Source organism: Macrobrachium rosenbergii, chromosome 20 (genome assembly GCF_040412425.1).
Source record: "Macrobrachium rosenbergii isolate ZJJX-2024 chromosome 20, ASM4041242v1, whole genome shotgun sequence".
Lineage (NCBI taxonomy): Eukaryota > Metazoa > Arthropoda > Malacostraca > Decapoda > Palaemonidae > Macrobrachium > Macrobrachium rosenbergii.
Window position 1 is genome coordinate 11,415,945 of NC_089760.1, and position 14,511 is coordinate 11,430,455.

At 33.6% G+C, this 14,511-nt stretch overlaps 1 protein-coding gene across 1 annotated transcript in view; it reads right to left on the reverse strand.

Moving 5' to 3' along the window:
* Positions 1-14,511, reverse strand: part of LOC136849044 (major facilitator superfamily domain-containing protein 6-like) — a 725,072-nt gene that overhangs the window by 373,515 nt on the left and 337,046 nt on the right. The window contains exon 7 of the mRNA XM_067121936.1: positions 725-834. The gene's annotated coding sequence lies outside the window, so the exon portion shown is untranslated. The remainder of the gene's footprint in view (positions 1-724; positions 835-14,511) is intronic.

Below are 14,511 nucleotides of genomic sequence, written 5' to 3' on the forward strand. Positions count from 1 at the left end.
GAGAAGGTATAAGATAGGTCGAAGGGTCTCATTGATCATGACACTTCAAGTACAACCCATAAAACAACCAACAGGCAGGATTTCTTTGTTTTGTTGTTGTGACCTCAGATCATAAAACAACGATGGGCAGCAGGAAATAAAAAATGGCCTTAGGCAGATCGTCAGTGGTGATGGAACTAAGCTTTGTGCTACTCTTAATCTGTAGGTATGTCAGTACCACTGTACATTCAGGTACCTTCGCTCTCATAAATGACCTGGTCAGAGGCCCAGAAAGAAGAAAATAATCTTAGTTCTTGAAGGTGTTTCCTGGTCATATAGGGGAAGTTTAAAATCGAAAAGCTTTAAAGCTGATCGGTGAGTGACATCTCATCTAATATGATGTGTGTGGCTGTTAGTCAGTCACGGACGTAGGCAATGCCAATTCTATACGACGGCGTATTTAAGTTTTAACAAACAAGTAAATCCGTGATGTCACAATATAAAGAAACAACGATCTACAGTAACTTTTGACAACTGAGCCATCACGATATCGACTTTACTGTACATGTGCGTGTTGAATTAAGGTTCTGAATTTAGAATCGATATCAACTCATCTTCGCCAAGAAAGCTGATTGTTAAGTGTGAATATATATATATATATATATATATATATATATATATATATATATATATATATATATATATATATATATATATATATAATAATGTGTGTGTAACCTCTCACCTTTTTCAGGATTGTCCATATTTGTTCAGGAAGCTTGCGTATCGAAGATCCGGGGCTTGGTTGTAGGCTGACTGACATGTCGATATCCCGGTATAATGGTTAAATTTAACCTGAAAAAGAATAAATAATAAGATAGTACAAGATGCCATTTGAAGGAAAATGGTTAAATTTATACAAGGAAATCAACATGACCAATAAATGTCATCTCCTCTCTTATGAGAGTCAAGTGAGTACTAGTATAAAAGAGATAACATCTACTGTAATGCTCAACCATACAAAAAGCGGACTATAAAAAAATTTTAAAAGTTCATATTAGTTATTAATGTATTATATGGATAAATATCATCTCTGTTCATCAAGACACGTGTGGATTATATATATATATATATATATATATATATATATATATATATATATATATATATATATATATATATATATATATATATATATATATATATATGACTATTTATCACATCACCGTGATTCATATACAATCATCCTTTAATATCCAATGTGTTACCGAAGGGAATTTTTTAGTTGATAATAAGTCCACCGTCCCGTGGGGTCGAACCAGCGACGGACGAGGACTCAGGACTATATGTGTGTGTGTGTGCGTGTGTGTGTTTGTTTACTGAGTTTCTACATTAGTATTTCTCTACAGAATAGTGACTTCAGGTATAATAACTCTTTTCTACCTACTGGTGGCGTACACCGAATAAAAAGAAAACCAAAACGCCTTTGATGAAAAGCACTGGAAAAACACCGATGGACGATGTTGGATGTCCCACTATGTCTTTCCGGTAATGGTGGTGAATAGATGCTTCTAAGTTTAATAAAATACGCAACGCTTTTACGTATACATATTTACCTACTCATATGTGTATATTTTCCATGTTTTTTACACATGGTTTAAAGTTCAATTATTTAGTTTAATGTGACTTTACTCTTTGGAGGCCAGATTAGTAAGGTTTTGGTTTATAAATTTTTTATATAAAGATGTGCATAATAATAATAATAATAATAATAATAATAATAATAATAATAATAATAATAATAATAATAATAAATGTTTTTATTTTTTATAATAATAATAATAATAATAATAATAATAATAATAATAATAATAAATAATAATAATATTTCGTATTCTTATCACTGATCATTGTCTGATAGTTTTGTCTGTGAACTGTATATGACTAAAAAAAGTAAGTAAATTAATTGGCTTTAAACGGGAAATATTTGGAATTGAAAATGCTAATGTCTGCTAATGCAATCCATAAATTAAAAAACAATCAACTTCTGAATTACTATTGAAAGAAAACCTCAAAAATATCTTAAGAGGGAAATTTGCAGTACCATAGCCTTGCGAACCGGCACGTTCCTGGGAACTTATTTTGCCGGTCTTTTTCTGCCTCCTATCAAACCCTGAGGGAGCACATAATTAGAGATGTCTGACAGGGGCCCATTGTTCGCTGATTTCTCTCGCCGTTCCCACCTCCCACAAACGGATCTTAAAGCCGCAGTTACGAAACCTTCCACCTGTCCTCTTTCCAATCTTCCTTTCCCCTTCCCCACTCACCAGCTTTCTAACCCCCTTCCCACCTTCCCCTCCCCATCTCTCTCTTCTTCCTCTTGTTCATCGTCCTCCTTCGTGTCCTCCTCTCGCTTGACTTCTTTTATTTTTACTCTTCTTCTCCTTCTTCCTCTTCTTCTTCTTCTTCATCTTCTTCTCCTTCTAACTCCTCATCGTCTTATTTTTTTCTTCTACTTCTTCTTCTTCTTGGCCCCTCCTCTCCCCTTCCTCTTCTTCCTCTTGTTCTTCGTCCTCCTTCGGGTCCTCACCTCGCTTGACTTCTTTTATTCTTATACTTCTTCTTCTTTTTCTTCTTCTTCTTCTTCTTCTTCCTCAAGACGTTGACGAAAAACAATGACTTTCGCCTCAAAGGAGAAAAGCTTTGTGAATGTTATGCCAAAATAGCTTTGCCCTTTACATAGCTCCGTTGACTGGGTTTTATTTACTTGCTGCCAAATAACATGTCATTTCCATCACCGCTTTCTTTCTAAGTCGGTCTTTTGCTTTTACTCTGTTTTCATTTACACAAGAGAGGTTTTCGTTTATTTGGTGTTGGGTGTCTTTGACTTTTGTTTTCTTTTAGGGATATTACCCTAATCCGACCTCTGTTTCAAAAATGATAGACAAATTTCAGGGGATCAGAAGATAGTCAGTACGCTAGGGATTTTGTTCTGTATAATGAAAGGACAGAGAGAGAGAGAGAGAGAGAGAGAGAGAGAGAGAGAGAGAGAGAGAGAGAGAGAGAGAGAGAGAGAGAGTTTTCAGTTTATCAAGTTATCATCGATTGCATATTATTATTATTATATTATTATTGTTGTTGTTTTTGTTATTAAGATGAAAAACATTCACTGAAAGCCATTACCCTGCAATGTGCATATAAGAGAGACAAAAAAAGAGTAAAATATCGCATAGAAAATTATGACCCTGATTCCCTGCAAAGTTCCCCATTAATACAGACGTTATGGAAGATGACCAAAATTGACATGTTTTTTTTTTTTTTTTTTTTTTATAGTCTAAATCATAACTTATATACGCTCTTAAACAGGTGGCATTAAATTCTGGGAGGCTTTCAAACAGTTTTCTCGAAGCATTAAGTAGTGAATTTCTTTCATGCTGTGAAAAGAATTTTTATTCTCAAAGGTACCACAAAGTACTGTTAACTATCCAGAATCACTAAGTACAATGTTTCCTTTGCTAAATAAATCATGGAAAGGGAGTACATCATGATACTGGTTAATCAAAAAATATTTTCTCCTTGAGTTCAGCCTCATACTGCTATCATTAAGTAGTTTATAAATCCATTCTAGATCTCTGTCAAGAATTAAAACAAAAATAATTTCCCATCTGTGCGAATAAATAACTAATAAATCTCTCTGGTTCCCAGGACATTCTGCTGCTTAAGTTTTTAAGCATGATGCCCATCAAAAGTAAAAACAAAGAGGAACCCAGAAAATCAACCAATTATCACCAGGGAATTATCTATAAATGACCGAGTTGCCTATCATTTTTAAAAAGCTAAGAGTGAGAGCTTGTTTGCATCCATAAACATATAAATTACATTTTACATATAAAAGACTCTCATGGTTCCCTATGTCAAATGCAGCATCTAAAAGGGCACCAAAGTCTCATCTATGTTTAATGCATAAATGCCTTTTGTGACAAAAAGGTTGAATGATCCAAGGTGCTGACCTCGGTATTTAAAACCCAGGCTCTCAGAAACCTTATATTACAATGGAGGAAGAATGATTGACGATAAAGCAATAGCATTGCATTGATCATTTTCCATATGTCTGGAAAAGTTAAGGTAATTTAGGAAAATGAAGCGACAAGGTGTTTTGAATTCTGGCAAAAGAGCCTCGGACACCAATTTTGAAAAATATGGAAAATGATTATCAACAGTTATCTAATTCACTAAACTTTTTTAAACTGCGAAGGTTTTTTAATATCCATCAAGCGCAAGCCAGTTAAACCTGCTATTTATTCATATTTATTAATTTATTTTGTGCGCGCCATTACAGATACCCACATAAGAACAGAGACTTGGAACACAACAAAATAACCCCCACCCCCCCAAAAGAAAATCGAAATCCTTCAGTTCTGTTAAACAAGGTCTCCCACTGATAAAGAATTCATTCTTTTTTCTCGTTTATAGGACCATTTAAAAAGACAATGATTTCAATCAAAGTTAATGCTTGAAAGTTTCTAATTGGACTGTCGTACGAAAATAAAATAAATTTCTATATGAACCACAAAGCAGATTAAGAACTCAAATACCATCTAAATATACAGAAGCAAAAATCGCACGTGTGCAAATATAAGTAATCAGGTGAATTCCATTCACTATAATTAATAAAAATCAAGTGTTACATAAGAAAGTTAAGTAGCTCCCTTGTTAGTAATGAAAGCAAGCTGTCAAAAGCTAAGTATAAGTGAAAAAATATTACTACCAATGCCTAATGTCGAAAAGAAAATTCTGGTTACCTAATCCCGAAGCGAATACAGACCATAAATGTTCGAATTAATGTATTACAAATCTCTTTAAGTGTAAAGTATGAATCTAAAGGTTAATGATTTTGCTTTCCTGCAAGTATAATTAGATTTATTAGCGGCGACACACAAATCCCTTTAATTTCTTTATAATAACTACTTGAAAATTGAATACATAGGTTAACAGGCTAAAGATTGCTGTTCAGCAACTCGGCACCTCACAGCTATAGAAAATATTCTTTAGAAATAAGTGTCCTAAAAACCAACTGGGTTTATTGCATATATTTCTAGCATTATATTTTCAACGTTTGTACATCACTGTATTTTCATTCATAAATCTCAGTACAGAAAAATTGTACTATGAAAAGACTAACAATGATTAAATTCCCTTCGCTGTGTTTAATCAAAGATGAAAACTGATATATGAAAGAGGAAAATGCCCTATATCAGAGACAATCAAGATTAAGGTTTAATTATTACTAGGCCAGTAGCAACGATCCTTGAATTAACATCCTACGCCTTGAAGAATATTATTTATTATCGTAGGCTATTATTATTATTATTATTATTATTATTATTATTATTATTATTATTATTATTATTATTATGGTAGGTTGGGTTTTCTGTATCTTACCATGAACTTAAATAATAATGTACGCTTGGAATATCAGACACATCAGTGTTAGTAAGGGTAGGAAAAAAAATAAAGCAACAGGAATATCAAACGCGAGAGAGAGGTTATCATCTGATGCATTCGGATGTGTCATCTAAATGTTTATGCTTCTGCTGTGAACAGCTCTTGAACCAGTTGATGTGGGTTTCTCTTGAAAATAATGACCCAGAGATTATGTCATGCATAAAGCTTTTTGTACATTAGCAAAGAGAGTTTTGATTACGATTGAATGATCCCTCTGGACTACCTAGAATGACAACTTTTATGTCCTTCCTGATAGAGTTTTAGGAGTCCAACTCGTTATATAGATTAAGGTCAAATTCATTGTGAATGGACGAGGAGCCTGTTGATATTCCACTGAGAGGCATGAATATATTCTGAGAATGATACGATGAAAATTGCGTATTATTAGTCAAAGGAAAGTACACATAATGTACATACAAATTAATGTACGTATACACACCCACACATATATATATGTGTGTATACATGTATACACTCTTGACAGAGTTTAGCTAAAATTATGGCAGGTGTAGTTAAACACTTATAAAACTCAAAGTATGATTGTTACCAGGTCTAAGACACTGGACCACAAGCAACGTCACCTCTGCCGCATCTCATAAAATCTTAGGTGCCATTCATCACCGAAAATTCGCTATTGAAAAACATGTCCGTTCTTCCTCCACCACAACTGCCTTAAAAAGACTTTCGAGATTTCTGCAGACCCGTTTATCCTGAGTAAATGTTTCAGTTACCTCATTCTTAAAAGGTATGAATAATGTTCTCTTGTTTGGTCCTCAGGAGGGTACTCTGTTAAATCATTTTCTCATCTTGATCTTATTAACTGACACCGATGTTCAATTAAGTCACTGTGCATTTTGCATAAGTTTTCCATGATCCCTATCATCCTTTGCCATCAACCAAGCAGGACTAGATATGCAATTAATTCTGACAATCTTGCCTCTTGTGGTGTGTTAAGTTCATTGCCAATCGGCCTTCCAGAAGTTTAAACTTCTTGTGACCAAATTGTGGAATGATCCTCCTAACCTGTAATTTAGTATACGTTTACACGTGTCAGATTTAATGGTTTAAATTTTCTTCGATGACCTATAAATCCCTTTTTCAGTTAACCTCACGTTAAATGTTTTCCGTGATAAAATTATAAATAATATGTTGATTACTTAATATCTTGGATTAGAAGACACCCAGCAGGTCATGAGATTCCTGCAAGTGCAATTTCTGGTTACTTTTAACATCTTAGAGGGCCTTTTTTTTCTTTGTTAACGAATTGAGTAACACCCTATGTACAATTCAAGTATTTCCAGGTCATCCCGTGTTTGATAATGTAATTTGACTTTAAAAATAACTCTTTTCTGTTACCGTATTAGTGTTTCTTAACTAAAAATTATTTATTTGAGTCATCCAGTTACAGTAGATAATTTATTATGCTACAACGGATTCTGTCGAATAATAAGATTATTTTTAGTATTATTATTATTGTAGTAGTAGTAGTAGTAGCCGCAGCAGCAGCACCAGTAGCAGTAGTAGTAGAGGTAGCAGTAGTAGTAGTAATAGTATCAAGGATGCAAGTTAAATATCATTATACTTTCCATCATTCTAGCTTTATCATTATTATATTCGTGAAGAATTACTTATATATTTAACATTTTATCGTTAGTAATAGCTAACATGAATATGCACTGCGACTATTAACTTATGAAGAAATATGTAAAAGGAAAATAACCACGAGCGGTATATTAAAATCAATACTCGTCCATCTCCCACTATAGCCGGAGAAATAACAGAAAATCATTTTTTCCTCGCTATTAAGAGCGCGACTGTTGTCTGAGTTCAAAGGCGAAATTTTCAGGGTAATTGGTGAGCATCAGTTTTCTTTGCCTTTCGTTTACATTGGTTGCAAAATTTCGTTCTCGGCCTTACAGGTGAGTCGAGTTAAACTATGACTACGTCGAATGTTTGGAATAAATATTTCCATCCTGGACTCCCGCGGCATTAGTCGTGGACACTGAAGGCTAAATTTCTAATGCGGGGACTGTGAACTTAAGTGTCAGGTAACATTACTTTCTGTAATATTATGGTTATTGTTGCAATACTATCCTATTTATGTACAATAATGCAAATTGGGGTTCTCTCTACATGGGACCGGATTGCTGATGCCAAATCAGCCTGGAAAAATGATTTATGAAAATTAGGCTCTGAGGTTAAGCACTGGGGCACTTCCAGCCAGTGAAAACAGGGAGTTGGAGTGATTGGTAAGCAAGAAGGAAGAAAGGGAACGGGTACGGAGGTAAATTAAAAGACTAAAACGCTGTTGCAGCTAGGAGACGCTTGGATGCTGCAAACAACCTTTAGTAATGTTTACGGTGCAACACGTGAGGTGCACTGACGGCACTATCCCCGACAGGGAGACTGGAAAGGGGAATTGGAGACTGCTAAAGAAAAGATGATTTAGGAACTGATACAGGGCCAAATGGAACCGCTACCCCGTAACCTATTTTTAAATTACCAGGGAACGACATAAGGAATGATTTTTGTTAAGAATGATTGACCAGGTACCCTTTCAAGTCGAATACTTACGTTCAAAAATAGTACGCAACTGTTATCCTAAATCGTTAAATTCTCTTTACAGGTGCTTATGCGTTAGAACGAAAAATATTAAAACCGAACGGACCATCTCGATATCGTCTGAGAGCAATGGCGATAGCGAAAAGCTGGCACCGAGCCAGACTTCTGATACTGGTAAAGAGGAGCCAACTAAGAAGATAATTCGACAGTCTTAGATCATTAAGAAGCAATGAAAGGCAACCCGTAAAATTTTATGGAGAAGGTTGAAGACTATAACTCAGTAAAAGGTATGAATTTTAATGAAGCCAATTATTCGAGTTACCGTGGAATTTTCCATTTATCTGCAATTTTTATATTTAGCCTAGTAGAGAATGATTTGTTCTGGGCAGGAGGAAGAAATAATATGAACTGTTACAAGTAAGAAGCGAATAAATATCTTATGGAAGTATGCAGATATTAGTAATTATTAACCTTGTCTTGTACGATTTTTAATAACAGATAGCGGTATCGATACAATGTTACTACAAAGACGGAAGCATTTCCATTTTGCAAATTTATCTGATACCTATCACGAAATAAACCTTCTCCATGATGAGTAAAGTCTGTGACGTTAGGTATTAAAACTTTTAATTATTATATATATATATATATATATATATATATATATATATATATATATATATATATATATATATATATATATATATATATATATATATATACATGACCAAAAGGTTTAGACATCATTTTATGTTATAGTACTAAGTAAAATCATATGTCTTATTCTCAGTCATTTGTTTTAGATTAAATTGCTAGCTCATGTTCTTCTCCATCTCCCTACTATAACCAACTAACATTAGCCTACTAATTAATAAGTTAATAATTCAGAAAATGTAAACGTTGGTAACATTTGTGTCACCATGTGCATCCACTGAAAAAATGCTCACACATAAGGTAACACTTGCACTTGAGCCTAAGCGTACACACACACACACACATATAATATATATATATATATATATATATATATATATATATATATATATATATATATATATATATATATATATATATATATATATATACATATTTTATCACTGGAGGGAAGTGGGAGCTCGCTAAAACTTCGATTCCTAGTCATTTTTGAAATGTGGTTACTAGTCCTACGCCTTTCCTATACTGCCTGCGTCTCACCTCGGTTAACCAACCACCAGATTCTTAATTCAGTCCTTAAGTTTTCCGGGGATAGGAACGATGAATTTTTTAGGAAATGTGCCCAAAGCCGCTTCCTCCCCACTAATACCAATGCTTTTTTCCTAAAAGAAAAATTAGGAACTGTAAAATGTACAGTAATAAATTTCCTTTATGATGAGGTTTATTTTTTTCGCAGACGCAATCTCTACTATGTTCGTCGGAAAGAACTTTTTAGGGCCAGACCCTAAGTTGGGACTGAGCGTGTTAAGAAAGTAGTTTTGTGCGCCGTTACCTTACTTGGGACTGCCAGGAGACTTCTTTTTAGGAATGGTTTTGAATTACATGTTCCTCGGACACGCTACAGAGGGCCGGGTTTGTTTGGAAGGTTAAGTGACACTCCTACGGACTAATCGCTATGAAACGTTTGAAATTACTAGCGAATGAGGCAGATCAAGAATGGCCAGTACATTATAGTGTGCATATATTTCTAATATTTTCACTATTCTTTTTATTAAAAAATAGCTCCTTCAAGTTTTGTTTCTCATTCTTTTATAGATGATAGTTTGATATTCTAGACCTTCGCTCTGTATCTTGCGGCTCCCGTGTTATTATCTGGTGAAAATGAAGGGATACCTCTTAAAATATATGGTAAATTAAAAGCTTCTTATGATTAGAAAACATAAAAAAAAAAAAGCTGAAGCGCTTTTGAGTAAAATAAAGTTTAGAGAATTACAATATTTTTGTGCCAGCCAGCAAGTTTGATCACAGAATATTTCTTCTTTTGCATCAATTGCTTATTAAAACCGCGTTAAAAACAAACTTGAAGATATTTTTTTTTAATTTTGGGTTGCATTTACTAATAGCCTTTATTTGTATAAAAGTTCACTTATTTCTCTTTTTAATTACATCTCTATATTTTCGAGTTACTGTTTCACTATTTTCAACAGAAATTAAGAAAGATCCGTCAAGAACTTGTAAATGTGGAAAACTTGATGTTTCCTCTTTTCATAAACTATTTGAGGGTAATCTAAGCTGTTCTAGTTTCATTTGTATTATACAAATGCCTTAATAGTTGAATATACATAAAAAAGCAAATGTTCATGAGTTCAAATAATATATTTATTGAAAAGAATTACCACCAAATGACCTCTTGATAATTTTGTCCAAAAACAGGCTCTGTAAATGCATTAACCTTAAATGCTGTCTGTGATGGTAAATGAGGAAATTATAATCCTATTTTATTTCCAATATCTTAAAATAAGCAAATTTAATTTCTCCGATAAGTCAATGAGAAGTGGAGAAAAGCAAGGCTTCACCAAAAATAATAAACCCATTTTAGAGGACATTCGTGGCCCTGAATGCAGGAATTACCATGCAAATGCTTTTGGCTTTCTCTCTGTGTACATGCAGGGGAGAGTAGATTGGCATTCTACAACAGAGGGTGTCTTTTGTTTCACTGGGAAGTAAACGCAAAAAATTTCAAAATTCAACTCAGGCATTCCTTAATTCAATTAACCCGACGCTTCTTTACTCTCTCCTTATTTCTCATTCCTTGCATCGTTTGAACGCAGCCTTCACAAAACTAGCGACGACCTCAGAGGGCGTTCCCAAGATGAGAATGCGAGGAAATGTCCCATAAATGGGCGACCATGCACGGGCTTCATCATCACCCATTCATGACTGCAACATTTGCATGCGAGTTCACAGCAATTCAGAAATGAATGCGCGGCATATCCTGTTATCCAACGGCAGCAAGTTGGAGATCTCCAGCGAATCCCGGTGTTTACTTATCAAACATAAGGCTTTGGAGAGATGCGTGCAGCTAGAATAACCTGAAATTATATATAGCGTCGAAAACAATGCTCGGGATGAACCACGCGCAACAATATCGGTGAAAAGGCTGACTTGTGTTTTCCCCACATCAAAGAATATGCTTTTTTATTTTTTACACTGGTAGATAAATAGAATGGATTAGGATGTATGACAACCGTAAATGACTCAAGAGAAGGCTGCTTGTCTTTATGTGCCAACCCCGACGGCTAACCCTTGTCCTAATTGTACACATGATATGGAATAAGGAAAAAGCAGCATAGATTTCAATGAAAACGGATTTATTCATATTTCTACCTTGTTGGTGCTTTACCTCTTCGATTAGCCCTCGGTCCCTTCCATTTCTCTTTCTCTGCTATCTTACAATTTGTTCATTTAAACAAACATTTTATTTTGAAACTTTTGATTTGAAAGCATAGAATGACGAACATGGTCATAGACCTGGAATATGATTTGTATATAATATATAAGAAGAACTCTTGTAATTTGTCTTGGTTGTTTGTAAGATTAAGATTAATTACAACGCAGTTTATATTTTCTTAGATTGACGAATTTCTTGTATCTATTACGATTTGGTACAACATTATTCCGTATTACCTGTGCGGTAAGTAAACTCTCTTCAGATCCATACCAACTCTAAACCTAGCTATCAAAAGTTTTAATTTGCTTTTGAAAGGGTATTTATTACTGAAAACCCTTGAGGAACAGTTGTCAGTTGATCAAAAAGGGCCATCTTTGATGGCAATATCATGCCCAAATTATGCAATCATCTTCCTCTTTAGAATTTTTTTATATTTGCGGTTGACATCAATAATATTATGCGATATGTTTCACTAACGCTCATTAATAAGTTTACATCAAACTTTTTTTTATCTATATGTCAAACTTAGTAAAAAAAATTATCGAATAATTCATTTCAAAATCAACATTTCCAAGTTACCTAATTTACAGCTAAACAAGTACTAAAAGTACTTATAGTGATTCTTTCTGTGAAAATGGAATAGTAACAAATAAATTTGAAAAGGTAACTTAATTTTTTTATTTTGGTATATATAACGTAATATCTATGAACAACTACAGAAAATTTATTAGAGTAAGAAAAATCGTATTCTGCTGCAAGAGATTATACTAATGAATTTGCATCGGGGGTGATTATTATTCCGAAAACACTGCAGTATGTTTAGTTTAACAATGCATTGCAAAAGTTGAGAAATCTAAAATAAAAAATGGTTTATATCTTCTATTTCACGTGTGTATACATGTATGTATATGCGTATGTATATATGCATGTGTATGTATGTATGTATGTATGTATGTATATATATATATATATAGTATATATGTGTATACATGTGTGTGTGTGTGTGTACACACACACACATATATATATATATATATATATATATATATATATATATATATATATATATATATATATATATATATATATATATATATATATATAATATATATATATAAATATATATGTGTGTGTGTGTGTATATATATATAATAATGTGTATATATATAGATTCGTTCTGTGCATCTTCTCCCACTTCCATGGGGGGTCGATTTTTTTTATTCTGAGATCTCGTGACAACAAATATTCACATTCCCTTCGTTTTCCTCTCACTCTCCAACCGGTAATTCCATCTGCAACACTCTCCTATCCGCATATGCCTCCTCCCTTCTCATCACATGTTCATACCATTGCAGCCTTCTTTCCTACATCGGAAGTTTTACCACTGTTGTAGTTCCTCTTATTCTTTCATTCTTGATCCTATCCAATTTTGTCACTCCACGCGTCCAACTAAGCATTTTCAACTCTACCACGTCCAATTTCTTCTCTTATCCTTTCTTTACTGGCCATGTTTCAGTTCCGTATATCAGTGCAGATCTCACTACTGTCTCATGCTGTAAACTCTTCCTTTAACCTATATACTGACTGCGCGGTCAACAAAACACCTGACATCTTTCTCCAAATTTTCAACCCAGCTTGCACTCTGTGTTTTAATTCTGTCTCCAAATTTGCATCGACAGCTACTACTGAAACATGATATCTAAATTTGTCTGCCCTATTCAGTCTTGTCCCTTCCATACTAGTCTCGGAGTCCCAATCTTCTTTGAAACTTAAGTATTCAGTTTTGTTCTGTTGATTTTCAATACATACATACATTTATACACTAAAGTTCGTTTATAACGTACAGGCTTGTAATGAATTCAGGGTTATAACGAATGAAAGCGAAATCCTCAGTCCCACTTCAAATAAATGAACTTAAAATTGCAGGTATGTAACGAGTTCTTTATTACGAAATCAGGTATATAACGAACTATTTTGTACGTCTTTGTGACAGTTTTATTGTTAAAAAAATACCTGTTGAAGCGAACTGATAACTTGATTGTTAAACAAGCATCAAACCCCTTTTATCCCAGTGAACTGTTATTACTTCATTCTTAATTTTGTCTTGTCGGCTACGAAAAATTTTTGTCGCAAGAAATGCATGTTTTTTGCGGTACAATAGTGCTTAATTCATAAGCTGTTTGCTATTTGCTTATGACTTTTTATAGTTTTTATGTAATGCATAATTAAAATATTTTAAATTAATATGCTGTGTTACTTTCTTATTATTCCAAGTGAAAACTACGTCAACAGATTACGTTCAATACACAACCACTAGAAGCGTAATAAAATTCGCATGTACACGTATTACACTTACGGTATCTCGGACACTGTGTACATTGTGTATCAACTTAATCTCATTTAAAGATTTTAAATAAAGAAATAACTACAAACATAACTTTAATTTTGTTATAAACATTAAAATACATATCCAATTCTTAAACTAACAATTACTTTTATTGAAATGTATTAGAAATCTTGATACACTTAGGAGGCTCGATACTTTATCGTCTGGATTTCATTCTGATCAAAACAAGGGAGGCAATCCAATCATTTCAAGTATCTCCTTTTATAACGAATGATGCCCAAACGAATTGCAGACGACAGTCCCCTGGAATTCACTATCAACGAACTTTATTGTATGTATGTATATATATATATATATATATATATATATATATATATATATATATATATATATATATATATTCCAAAAAGATGTCTATATTTCCAAAATACAAAAAAAGGACTTTTGAAAGCCTTCATTCATCGTCTGTTCACTAAAATACTGAATTTGCATACAGATCCGGTTGTAGAGTAATGGAGATAAACATTAAAGATTAAATATCAAACTCGGCATCTTTAACAATGATTATACTATTCATAACAATGTTTCAGGTTGCTGGACATTTGCCCATTCTAAAATTCTTCGAAATCTGGGTGTTGTGTTTCGATGGTCTCCATCGAACTCGATGTTTTAGTGATTATAGTCCTTATTCACTTGCTGGATTGTAAAGGAGAAAGAGAAACAAGAGAGGCAG